The 13,186-nt window shown below is 47.3% G+C and overlaps 1 protein-coding gene across 3 annotated transcripts in view; it reads right to left on the reverse strand.

The window, feature by feature from the left end:
- Positions 1–13,186, reverse strand: part of TSPEAR (thrombospondin type laminin G domain and EAR repeats) — a 213,883-nt gene that overhangs the window by 6,431 nt on the left and 194,266 nt on the right. The gene's annotated exons all lie outside the window — the stretch shown is intronic.

Here is a 13,186-nt window from a genome sequence, read left to right on the forward strand (position 1 = left end):
ATGTCCACCTCGCTGCGTTAGCTCACTAGTAGACTTTAGTTCACTCTGCTCAACCATGTACATGCCATTTCCTCTAGCTAAGAAACCGAGTTAAACAACACATTGGTCCCGCTGCACACTGATTCTTGGGAAGTGACGAAGTGGTTCCTTGAAGATACGTAAGCACTATACATATGATACAACCAAATACGTATACCGTTTCACTTTCAGGACCTGAGGGAATTTTGCTTCAGTCACGACACAAAGTGGGGTCCCCCAAACTGTAAACAAACTCAAGAAATGTATAGGTAATACAGTAACCCCTACCATACCTTATATGGATATTGCAAGTAACCAAGGAGTTCTTTTACAAGTTCACAAAACCATAATGTAAGTAGTAAAATACTTTTGAAGTATGTAGGGGTTATTTTATTCCTTATAATACACACCGTACTCTATGTCCCGGTAATACTTGGTCTCCTGATGACTCTAATACAAGAGATCTTCCAGTGGTTGATGAATATAAGGAAAGACGAATCTGTTCATATTTAAAAAAGCACTGCTATACATCCTGTAATGCGTTACAGAAACATATGTATGCAGTTAAGTCATTTAGTGGTTTACAATAAGTGTTTACATGCACATATATTCTTGCTCCCTTGTTTTAAACTCTAGCAGTGCATAAAATAATGATGCTACTATAAACAATTCTAGAAAACGGGAGGTTGGTTCCTTAACCTTCTTGCCCTCAAAATCTTGTGTCAGTCAAGGAGACCGCACTGCAGGACGCATTGAGGAGTCATGCGGACAGCGCCAATTAGCATTTGCCGGTCTGGTGAAAAGGGCGTGACTACTAGAGTAGATTTAACATCTTCACAAAGCATTCGGGTAGCTTACAAAAGCAAAGGGGAGAGGGCAGTCACTTTTGCAGTCACTTTTTGGAACAACTGTAAATTAAGGCAGCCCACGACTGAGGAGGACTGGACCTGGCTGTCCACCTTGCTCCCATGTCATTTTAACAAGCAAGCCTAATTGCCCCTGTAAGATACTGTCTTGCAATACCAGGAGCCAAACTCACCTTTTTATGGAGGACGGGTTTTTTAGTAACATGACCCCCTTTACCATAACAGCACTACAAGAGACTCGGAGCACCGAGAAGATCAACTTAGAGTGTAGGGTTACTATTCAAATTCCTGCCACTAAGGGTATGATTGGACGTCCTAAAGCAGGACATTTAATCAGTTGCTACTCGGCCTGCACTCTGGTCAACCTGAACATGGATTCTGAATCCATCCTGGGTGGAGCACTAAGTTGGGGGTCAGCCGAGATAAAAAGCCTGATGGGGCTCATAAGAAACATCTATGACCCACCAAGTTTGACACACTCCGATACCATTCGAGGCAAAATTGCAAATATCATATCGAGTTTTAACTCTTCGAGTCCAATTATCCTTCTTGGGGATTTTAACTCTAGACCCCCCTCCCCCAAATGAATATGAAATGGATGTTTTGCCCCAGCCTGAACTTAAACACATTATGATAAGAAGGGTAAGGACTGGTCGAAGTGCTTAACTGCTCTGACATTTTTTATGTTTAATGGTAGTTTCAGGTCTGATTGCCCTGGTAACACAATTCCGCAAGCACTATAGACTATATTTTTATGAATTCAGCCTCAGATGTTGGACTCCCGATCATTCCACGCGAGGAGAGTGATCACTTTCCTCTGCTGGTAATAATGAGCATTGCCATACCCCATTTACCGATTTCAGTGGAACATGGTTCCTGCTTGCAGCCAAGTCATGCAAGCAATCGGCTTACCTGGAACCATATAAAACTGACTAAAGCTGGCAGCTCTAGTTTACTAAATTCCATATCGAGATTTTTCAGAACCGACATTAACACAAGGAGAGACGAGTTCTAAACTCGCCAAACATTTCATCAGTGCAGAGTACCCCTTAATATTGGCTGAGATCATCAAATTAGTTACAACTCCTAGTTCCCTCCCATTTAAAGTTGGCCCTACACACGAGCACTTTGACATTAACATCAGAAATGCCAAAAGAGAGCTGCGTAAAGACCCAAGAAATATGGTCAATAAGGTTAGCGAGACGGAGGGGATGGTAGGAATAGTGCACTCCCGGAAATGCACTTAGCGGAAGTGACTGAAGGCTTATCAGCAGTAAAAGAAGCAAAAAAGTGGGGTGAAGTATCCACTGCTATCTTATTAACAATTAAACTTTTGTGGACTTATTTCGTGTGCTAGGTGTGTTATTTCTGATGTCAGTAAAGCTGACTGGCAGGACTACCTGAACACCAATAAAGGAAAGTGAACTAATGATTGTATGCATTGAATTGAGCAGGGAGGATAGCTTAGGGGCGACACGCTCACCTAGGAAGCAAGACACCGCGGAGCAACACAGGTCCGATCCCCGGTTCCACGCTTAGAAACCTCTTGGTATGAAGCGTGTTATAAATAACCAATGACATTACAATTGTGCATGTAGTGCCAACCTACATTGTAAGATTGCCAATGGGGCAGAAGGATCTCTCCTTCATTACAACAGACTGGTCACTCTTCGCGAACTTCCAGAATGTAAGAGACTTCCTTTCTGCTGTACATTTGAAGATCTGAATATTTGGATGGCCTGCAAGGCATGTTGCTCTGCTGGGTTGGCTAGGGGCAGAATAAATCTAGCTGCTAAGAAGGAACTAATTGACACTGACACTGATGAAATGCTCATTGATCTTGCTATGAAGGTCAGTTCAGCCGATACTGTCACCCGTCGGATGCTTAACACTGGTGGTGCTAACTATTGGGTGGCTTAGCCCTATAATCAAATCATAGCCATTTATTTACAAATTAAGTTTAAGGTAAGCTATGTCCTATTTAGTCGAATGGGGTGTGTGGAACCCACGAAAGTTGTCGGCTGTGCAGGGATGCTATTGCAGAAAACCTGAGTCATTTATTGATGGAGAGCGAGGCACTGCGACCTATTGAGCAAGGCACTCGTGGCATCCGGCTATCACATTGATGAGGTGCATCTCGACCCTGTGTGGCAGTCTTCCTTTCGATGATGCAGGCCTATGGCTAGGTCATGGAACAGGGTGGGCAACATTTGAATCTTCTTACAATGTTCACTGGTTAATACGGCGCTCTGTTCCCGAGCACGATGCTCGAATGAGTACTCCTGTTGTCAGTAATTTAAGAATTTTAATCTTCATAGATTTGTTTTTATATTCTTGCATTTATTTGCGTATGGACTGGACTGTATAGAAAGCATAATAGGCTATATTATGCGTTAATAAATAAATACAAAATAAACAATTCCTCATCAACTCATAGCAGTAAAGTGTATTTTAGGAAAAGGAATTGGAAAAGCTAGCCACAGCTGAAATGAAGTTTTCAGGAAGAATTGTGTTCTGTGTTGGCTCAAGAAGCAGGCATTGTGATGTCACAACCGATTGTAATAAGCTTTTACGATTACGCTAATGAAGTGTTTTACTTATTACAGGTGAGGAGTGATGCCACCAATTTACTGTATTAAGCAAATGATGTTCATTCATTTATACGGATATGTCAGACTGTCATGTATTATACAGGTATTGCAAATAAATAGCCTAAGGTTACAGCCGTCCATTCAAAGCGAGCATTTCTCCTTTAGTGCCGCATGGCTGGCTGGTGTTAACTTCGAAAATAAAAGATTGAAACACTAAACCACAATAAACGTTTGAAAAGAAAAGTTTGAACAAACCATTGAAAACCAAAAGTGAGAAAAAGTGACAAAAAAGGAACCAACCATATAAACAATTATAAGAGGTCATTTTGTGGGGGGGGGGGCGGTGGGGGAGGAATTGGGGTTAGGTAAAGTGGTGCCAACGCATGGCAATATTCAAAGAAACCATTTTTTAGTTTGGGCTGTTAGGTGTCTCTCGCAACACTTGTAAATTGAAACTATTGCAGTAGAGCACAGATAGGGTGGATTGGCAAATGAGGTGGGACATAAAGCTTGAAGGTGTTGTTTGGTTATTTGCCCACCCATTGACTGCCCATGCTAATCCCTATGGCCAGTCCCACCCAGTTCCTGCTCCTCCCGTCCCAAAACATCTCCTCATGGGAACTCATTGAGCTCTATAATTAAGCCTTCACATCAAACTTTGTACTCGAAGTGCCTGCCAGTGTTTTTTCAAAGTAGTCTTCTGAGCGTTAATGATCTAATTACAGCCACTCGATTTATAAGCACTCTGAGTGTCTGAAGTCCTGTTAAAGCAAGCATTGGCAAAGCCAAGAGTGTGTGTAAGTAGAAGGCATTTGTCAGGCACAACCAATCGACGCCCCTGCACTCGCACCATTTTGAACCTGTTAACATCAATGGGCAGTCAATACCCCTACGGCAGTGCCTGGCAATTGCCTTTCCCATCCCCACACAAAAGCCCAAACTGTTGGCATTGCCAATGCTTGTTTTAAAATGGGAGACGTACACATAGGTTTTGGGAAAGGAGGAGGGTTGACCAACGGGCAAAATGGAGGAAACATGGCCGGTGTCCTTCTGTTATGAGTTTAAAATAAAAGACATTCCTGCAGGGTGGGGAGCATGACATAGAGGATAGAAGAGAAGACATTGCTGCAGAGTGCGGAGCATGACATAGAGGATAGAAGGGAAGACAGTCCTCAATCCAATGCAGAGACCATCGCTCGAGCCATTATTGGCTCAAAATTGGATTACTGTTGTAGCTTATTAGCAGGCTCCAGTAAAAAAACCACAAATCGTCTTCAGGTGGTCCAAAACGGAGCAGTCAGAGTGGTATTGGGTCTCACACTCAGGGCACATGTGTCTGAGGCACAGAGAGCGCTACACTGGCTGCCTGTTGACTCAATAATCTCCTTTAGACTCATGGTCATCACATTCAATTGCCTCAAGGGCAAGATGCCCGCCTATCTTCAAAGGTATATTGGAATAAAAACCTCGGTTAGACATCTTCGTTCTAACAACCAGAACCTGCTCTTCCAGCCCAAAGTTAAAAGTAAAAAAGCAAAATGTGGTACCTTTGCCTTCGCAGCACCGGCGCTCTAGAACACTTTGCCAGACCAACTGAGAAACTCAGCTGCTCTTAGCTCCTTCAAGAAGGGCCTTAAAACTTTCCTTTTCAAATAGTCGCTCTTTAGTCTACGGTTCCTTTCCTTAGATCTTCCGGACTTCTCTCTCATCTTTTTATGTCCTGTCTGCGCCCTCACACCTATGGGTCTATGGATGCGCTTTATAAATGTAATAAAGTAAAGTAAAGCATGACATGGATGATAGAAGACATTCCTGCAGGGTGGGGAGCATGACATGGATGATAGAAGTCAGTCCTGCAGGGTGGGGAGCATGACATGGATGATAGAAGACAGTCCTGCAGGGTGGGGAGCATGACAGAGCATAGAAGGAATGACATTCCTGCAGGGCGGGGAGCATGACATGGAGGATAGAAGACATTCCTGTAGGGTGGGGAGCATGACATTGAGGATAGAAAACATTCCTGCAGGGTGGGGAGTATAACAAGGAGGATAGAAGACATTCCTGCAGGGTGGGGAGCATGACATGGAGGATAGAAGACATTCCTGCAGGGTGGGGAGCATGACATGGAGGATGGAAGACATTCCTGTAGGGTGGGGAGCATGACATTGAGGATAGAAAACATTCCTGCAGGGTGGGGAGCATAACAAGGAGGATAGAAGACATTCCTGCAGGGTGGGGAGCATGACATTGAGGATAGAAGACATTCCTGCAGGGTGGGGAGCATGACATGGAGGATAGAAGACATTCCTGCAGGGTGGGGAGCATGACATGGAGGATAGAAGACAGTCCTGCAGGGTGGGGAGCATGACATGGAGGATAGAAGGGAGGACATTCCTGCAGGGTGGGTAGCATGACATAGAGGATAGACGACATTCCTGCAGGCTGGGGAGCATGACATAGAGGATAGAAGGGAAGACATTCCTGCAGGGCGGGAGCATGACATGGAGGATAGAAGACATTCCTGCAGGGTGGGGAGCATGACATGGAGGATAGAGGACGTTCCTGCAGGGTGGGGAGCATGACATGGAGGATAGAAGACAGTCCTGCCGGGTGGGGAGCATGACATGGAGGATGGGAGTAGTTTCTTACCTGTAACTCCATTTCTCCAGCGTTGGTATCTTTCATGGATTCACATGCTTAGAATATTCCCCGTCGTCAGACTGGGAACCCTCGGTACACATATATAGTCGTTTCCTATAGGAAAAAAACTTCCGACACTTGTGTGTCCTATCCACATCTACGTCCTCTCCGGGGCCGTCCACGCAAGCCCCGTTGGACGTAATGGTATAAAAGGCCCCGCCCCCGCGGGTCCCGTCAGATTTCGGCCCCTCCAAAGTAGAAAAGGGGAAACCTGCTTCTGCACATATCTTGCACATTGCAATCCGGGGAGGCTGGAGGGCGCATGTGAATCCATGAAAGATACCAACGCTGGAGAAATGGAGTTACAGGTAAGAAACTACTCCCTTCTCCAGCATTGGATCTTTCATGGATTCACATGCTTAGAATAGATTGTATAGCAGTATCATCGAAGACGGAGGTGAGAATGCAATGTAACTTACTTTTACCAGAAACACTCTCAGTCCAAATATGTATATATATGTGTGTAAGCAGCAACATATTTTCAGATATAAACATATTCGTAATACATAAATAAGATCAAGGGAACAAACATAGGCAAGGTAAGAGACAACAGCTTCACCGTATTTGGCTTACCTCATTGAAACAGATGGCGCAGCACTGCCCTTCCCATCTGTACCTCATCCGTGTGCTGCCTTTCCAGGCAGTAATGGCGTGTAAACGTGTGTGGAACTGACCATGCCGCCGCCTGGCAGATGTCTGTCAGAGGAATTCCTGCCCATAGAGCCACGGAGGAGGCTGTCGATCTCGTGGAATGGGCTCTAGGGCGTCCTTGTAGGGGTCTCCCAGCCTTGGAGTGACTAAAAGTAATTGCCGAAGAGACCCAACGAGCCAGACCTTGCTGGGAGATTGCCCTTCCCCTCGTCGACGGACCGTAGGCAATGAACAACTGTCTGGTAGTTCTGATATCTTGCGTCCTTTGCAGGTAAAATTTTAACGCCCTTTTGACGTCCAGAGTATGAAGGGCTTTTTCCGCCGTCGACGACGGGGACGCAAAGAAAGTAGGAAGGACCAGGGCCGAGTGCTTGTGATAGACTGTCGGTACTTTCGGGATGAAAGTAGGGTTGGTTGATAAAATTACTTTGTCCTTAAAGAATCTCATATATGGAGGATCTATGACCAATGCCTGTAATTCCGACATTCTTCTAGCCGATGTAATGGCAATTAAGAAAGCCAGTTTCCAAGATAGGAACTGCATGGATGAAGAGGACATTGGCTCAAATGGAGGCTTCATTAAGGCAGCCAACACCACATTTAGACTCCACGAAGGTGGGAACCGTTTCGCAGGGGGGAAAGTTCTAAAGAGACCCCTCATGAAATGTTTCACCAGTCTGTCACTGAATAATGGTGAAGACTGTCTCCTCCTCGTAAACCTTGAAATGGCCGCCAAGTGCACTTTGATGGACGATGATGACAGCCCACTCTCAGCTAGGTGAAGAAGATACGGAAGAATTTGTTCAGGGGTTACTTCTAAAGGCTGAATTTCGTGCTGTGTTTGACACCACGTACAGAACCTTCGCCATTTGCATATGTATGATTTGTTAGTCGAAGGGGCCCTAGCCGCCTGCAGAATTCTCCGGCAATCCGACGAGACTTTCAAGTTGCCAAACTCTGAAAAGTCAGGAGCCATGCTGTTAAGTTGAGGCAGTCCGGGTTGTGGTGCCACACCGTTCCCTTGTCCCTGGACAGTAGGTTCGGCACTTTCTGGAGAGTTATAGGCTGTTCCAACGACAGATGTAGGAGATCGGAAAACCATGGTTGTCTCGGCCAATACGGAGCCACTAGAATGACCAGGCATTTATACCTGCAAATCCCCTGGATTGTCCTCCGTATAAGGGGGAACGGAGGGAAAGCGTACAGGAATTTGTCCGTCCAAGGAAACGAGAACGCTTCCCCCAGGGATCCTTTTTGAGGCCATCTGCTCGCGAACTGTTCGCATTTCCTGTTTTCTTTCGTAGCGAAGAGGTCGATTGAGGGGGTCCCCCACCTTTCGAAGATTATTTGTAGCTGTCCGGTGTCCAGCTCCCACTCGTGTATTTGAGCCATTGTCCTGCTCAGGGAATCCGCTTGCACATTCTTCACACCCGGAAGATGGTAAGCCACTAAGGATATGTTGTGTTTCAACGCCCAGTGCCAGATCTTTTGAGCTTCCGCCGAAAGGTTCCTGGATCTGGTGCCTCCTTGCTTTATCAAATAGAACATGGCTGTCGTGTTGTCTGTCAGCACTCTTACTTTTGATCCTTTGATATGTGGAAGGAATGATTTCAAGGCCCATCTCACTGCCCTCAGTTCCAGCACGTTGATGTGTAGGTGCGATTCGGTCGAAGACCATCTGCCCTGGGTTTGATGATCGTTCATGTGTGCTCCCCAGCCCGTCAGGGAGGCGTCCGTGATGATGGTGTTCTGAAATTCCGGCTCTTGTAGAGGAACCCCTCTGTCCAGGTTGTGAAAGATTTTCCACCATTGGAGGGATCTGATGACACCCTCGTCGTCGACGGTTATCCTGTCTGACCACCGGCCCGTGGCCTGCTTCCATCTGTCCGACAGGAACTCCTGTAGAGGCCTCATGAACAATCGGCAGTTTGCTACTAGGTGGATGCACGAAGCCATGGAACCCAGGATTGCCACATATTTTCTCACGGAAAATGTGCTCTGTAGGTGAAGTTGACTCGTTAGTTGTTCGATCTTCAATATTCTGTCTAGGCGTTGGTCGACGCTGGGGAGGATCCCCTCACAAGCCAGTCGTCGAGGTACGGGTATACATGATGCCCTCTCTTTCGCAGCCAGGCTGCCACAGGTGCCAAACATTTTGTAAACGTTCTTGGGGAGGACTTTAGACCAAATGGGAGCACTGCAAATTGGTAGTGTGTCTGACCTACCATGAACCTCAGAAACCTCCTGTGTTTTTGACACACCGGAATGTGGAAGTACGCGTCCTGTAGATCTAGTGACGCCAAAAAATCGTCCCTTTGGACTGATTTGATCACCTCCTGCAGTGTAAGCATTTTGAATTTTTGACTCTGTAGGGTCTTGTTGAGGTCTCGCAGGTCGAGAATAGGGCGCCATTTTCCGTTTGGTTTCTTTACCACAAAACACCGTGAGTATACCCCTAGGCCTTTCTGCGATGCAGGGACTAATTCGATGGCGCCTTTCTGTAACATGAGTGTTACTTCCTGCCTCAAGATGTTTAGATGCGCCTGGGATAGGTGTATTGGTGGACATTTTGGAGGTTTGCATTTGAATAGTAGGGAATGTCCGTACCTCACAGTGTCCAAAACCCACTGATCTGTTGTGATGGTCTCCCATTCCTCGATGCAGCTTGACACTCTTCCTCCCAGAACGGTACTCTTCCCGTCATTGTTGGTCTTTCTGTTTGCTCGTCGACGACGAATAAGTTGGTCGTCTCTTGGAAGACTGGAAGTTTCTGCGCCGGCTTGTGGTCTGAGAGGCGCGTCTATATCCTTGGGAAGGATACGCTGATCTACCAAAAGATCTATCCCTGGTTGCTGAAAATCTTGAGTTTCCAGATGCTCCTCTAAAGGGACGAAAGGAACGAAAGGGCTTACCACTCTGGAGAGAACCCAGCGAGCGCGCTGTATCTGAGTCCTCCTTCATGCCCTTCAAGGCCTCGTCCACCTTTTCTCCGAAAAGAAGATCACCTTCGAAGGGCATGTCCAAAACTTTATACTGTACTTCGGGTCTGAAGTTGGTGCACTTAAGCCAAGCCTGGCGTCTTAGAACAACTCCGTTATTTATTTGTTTAAAACCCGAATCTGCCAGGTCCACCGCTATGTTAATAGCATGATTAGATGCTTCTTCGCCTTCTCGAACCAGGGACATAGCCGTTCTTCTATGTTCTTCCGGGAGGTGGTCCAGAATAGGTGCCAGTCTGTGCCACATCTCCCTGTCATATCTGGCCACAATCGCCAGGGAGTTAGCTGCTTTCACCGTTGAGGCCCCCACAGAAAGAACCTTCTTACCAAACACGTCTTTGCGCCTCGCCTCATTATCTGGAGGGGTAGAGCATTTATGTTGGGCCTTTGCTTTTCTCGTCGATGCCGACGACACCACCGAGTCCGGTGTAGGCTGAGCCGAAAGACACTTCGGTGTAGAGTCTGGTACTTTAAATTTCTTTTCAATGCGGCCTTTAACAGCAGGCTCAGAAAATGGGTGACGCATGGTTTGAACACCTTCTTTCCAAACATGGTCTAAAATGGGTATTGAGAATATTGAGCATCTACTCTTGCCCATATGGTCAAAAAGAAAACAGTCCTTTTTCTCCTCCTGTTGGACCAGGCCAAACTCCTTGCATGCTTTTTCCATCATGGAATGAAAAGCACCTATATCGTCCGGTGGTGATGGGTGAGTGGGACTCTTTGGTGTTTCCATTTCCACATCCGACACCCAGGATGGATCCCTAGATGGTGAGAGGGATATATCTGACGCTGACCCATGGTCAGATAGGGAGTCCGAAAGCTCACCTTCCTCCTGGACTGCTGGAACAGTTGGAACCCCGATCGATCTGGTCGGGCGGTGTGAAGGGCCGGGCCCGTCGACGGGGGGTGTCGACGGTACAGGTGGAAGCCTTTCGTCCAGCGATTTCAGCAGCGAGTGTAAGGAGGACAGTACCTCCATGGACAGGGTCGCCTGAGAGCTTGGAGGTTGAGTAAACACCTGAGAGCAGGTTGCTCCTGATGGAAACCTGGCTCGTAGACCGAGGTCCTCCGGGCTCACAATTCTGAAACCGTCGTCTTCTTTCGAGGCAATTGACGCTGCCTGTTCCTGTAGCAACATGTCAGGCAACCCCATATCGAATACTTCTGGTCTCCAGGCCAGAACTTCCGTCGACGAGGACATCGTCGCCGAGGTCGTCGCTGGGTTGATGACCGGTGAAATCGACTGCGTCAGAGGCAGTGAGGACACCGATTGGTTCGTCGTCGTCGACGTTGGGCCTGCAGGTGGTTTAGGCGGTCCCGCCTTCACAGCGCTCTCCCTGCGTTTATCCGTATCTCTACTCGTGGCTGATCTGTGTTGATCGCCCGAGGAGGATTTAGGCCTTTCCTTTCCTTTCTTCGACGAAGTTGACGACGATGTCTTTCTTGCAGAGTCTTTAGAAGAGTCCTTAGAAGAGTGACTTCGTGGAACGTCCTTTTCCACAGGTCGTGACTTCTTAGCCGGAGGTTCCGACGAAGTTGGGCGTCGAGGGGCTCCTGATGTTTTCGCAGAGGTCACGCTGCGCACAGAGCCCACTTCTGACTGAGGGTACGCTCCCGCACCGTCATTTAACCAGGATACCAGCCGTCGATTTCGATCCTTCAGGGTTTTCTGGGAAAAACCTTTACATATTTCACACTGGTCTGCCGAGTGGTGAGGGTGGAGGCAATAAATACAGTCTAAATGGCCGTCCCCCTCGTAAACCTTCTTCAATCCGCACGTGGCACACGGGCGAAATAGAGGTTTTCCCGACATTCCGAAAAAATTAACAAACTCACAGGAGTTCGACAATTCGAAAAATCTAGCAGTAGAGACTACGCGAGGAGATCCCACTATCTTTGGAGACGGTTGAAATCTGACGGGACCCGCGGGGGCGGGGCCTTTTATACCATTACGTCCAACGGGGCTTGCGTGGACGGCCCCGGAGAGGACGTAGATGTGGATAGGACACACAAGTGTCGGAAGTTTTTTCCCTATAGGAAACGACTATATATGTGTACCGAGGGTTCCCAGTCTGACGACGGGGAATATTCTAAGCATGTGAATCCATGAAAGATCCAATGCTGGAGAAAGAAGGAATGACATTCCTGCAGGGTGGGGAGCATGACATGGAGGATAGAAGGAATGACATTCCTGCAGGGTGGGTAGCATGACATAGAGGATAGACGGCATTCCTGCAGGGTGGGGAGCATGACATTGAGGATAGAAGGGAAGACATTCCTGCAGGGCGGGAGCATGACATGGAGGATAGAAGACATTCCTGTAGGGTGGGGAGCATGACATGGAGGATAGAAGACGTTCCTGCAGGGTGGGGAGCATGACATGGAGGATAGAAGACATTCCTGCAGGGTGGGGAGCATGACATGGAGGATAGAAGACATTCCTGCAGGATGGGGAGCATGACATAGAGGATAGAAGACATTCCTGCAGGGTGGGGTGCATGAAATAGAGGATAGAAGGAAAGACATTCCTGCAGGGTGGGGAGCATGACATAGAGGATAGAAGGGAAGACAGTCCTGCAGGGTGGGGAGTGTGACATGGAGGATAGAAGACATTCCTTCAGGGTGGGGAGCATAACATAGAGGATAGAAGGGAAGACAGTCCTGCAGGGTGGGGAGCATGACATGGAGGATAGAAGATATTCCTGCAGGGTGGGGAGCATGACATGGAGGATAGAAGACATTCCTGCAGGGTGGGGAGCATGACAGAGGATAGAAGAAAAGAAGGGTCAGAGGAATGATCGGGAGCAGCAGAAGAAAAAGTACCTCAAACATAACATAAAGGAATGCAATCATTTTAGAACATAAGTGAATAGCAATTCAAAGCCAATAAAAAGGTGCATTTTCAACCGAACCCCTGATTGTGTATGGAAAGGCAGCCTGCAAGGGTCTGCCTAAAACTGTGGCACTCCCTTCCTTTGTGCATGCTCTCACTTGCCACATGTTGTGAGCAGGGGTGGACTGGTAACCAAAAGAGGCCATGGAAATAATTTTCAAAGTGGCCACATTTTACACAATTTCAACAATCCCAACCCTTTTCCTATGGGATAATTTGGAAATACCACACAAAAGAGGCCCAAGGTGCAGAGGCCTAACAGGAAATCTCCAGAGTTCCCAATAGGCCAGTCCACCCCTGGTTGTGAGATCCCCATGAACCACAACCCGCTCTCCGAGCTCAACCTTTTTAGATTTTTCAATTTACAAAACTGGGCATTGAGCCCTCTAAAAGAACACATTATGATGCACCCTTTGTCCCTCAGGCCTAGAACATAGCATTTCCATTGCCCGCTGTCCCCAAACC

This window comes from Ambystoma mexicanum, chromosome 9 (assembly GCF_040938575.1).
Source record: "Ambystoma mexicanum isolate Mex_15411 chromosome 9, UKY_AmexF1_1, whole genome shotgun sequence".
In the NCBI taxonomy this organism is placed as follows: domain Eukaryota; kingdom Metazoa; phylum Chordata; class Amphibia; order Caudata; family Ambystomatidae; genus Ambystoma; species Ambystoma mexicanum.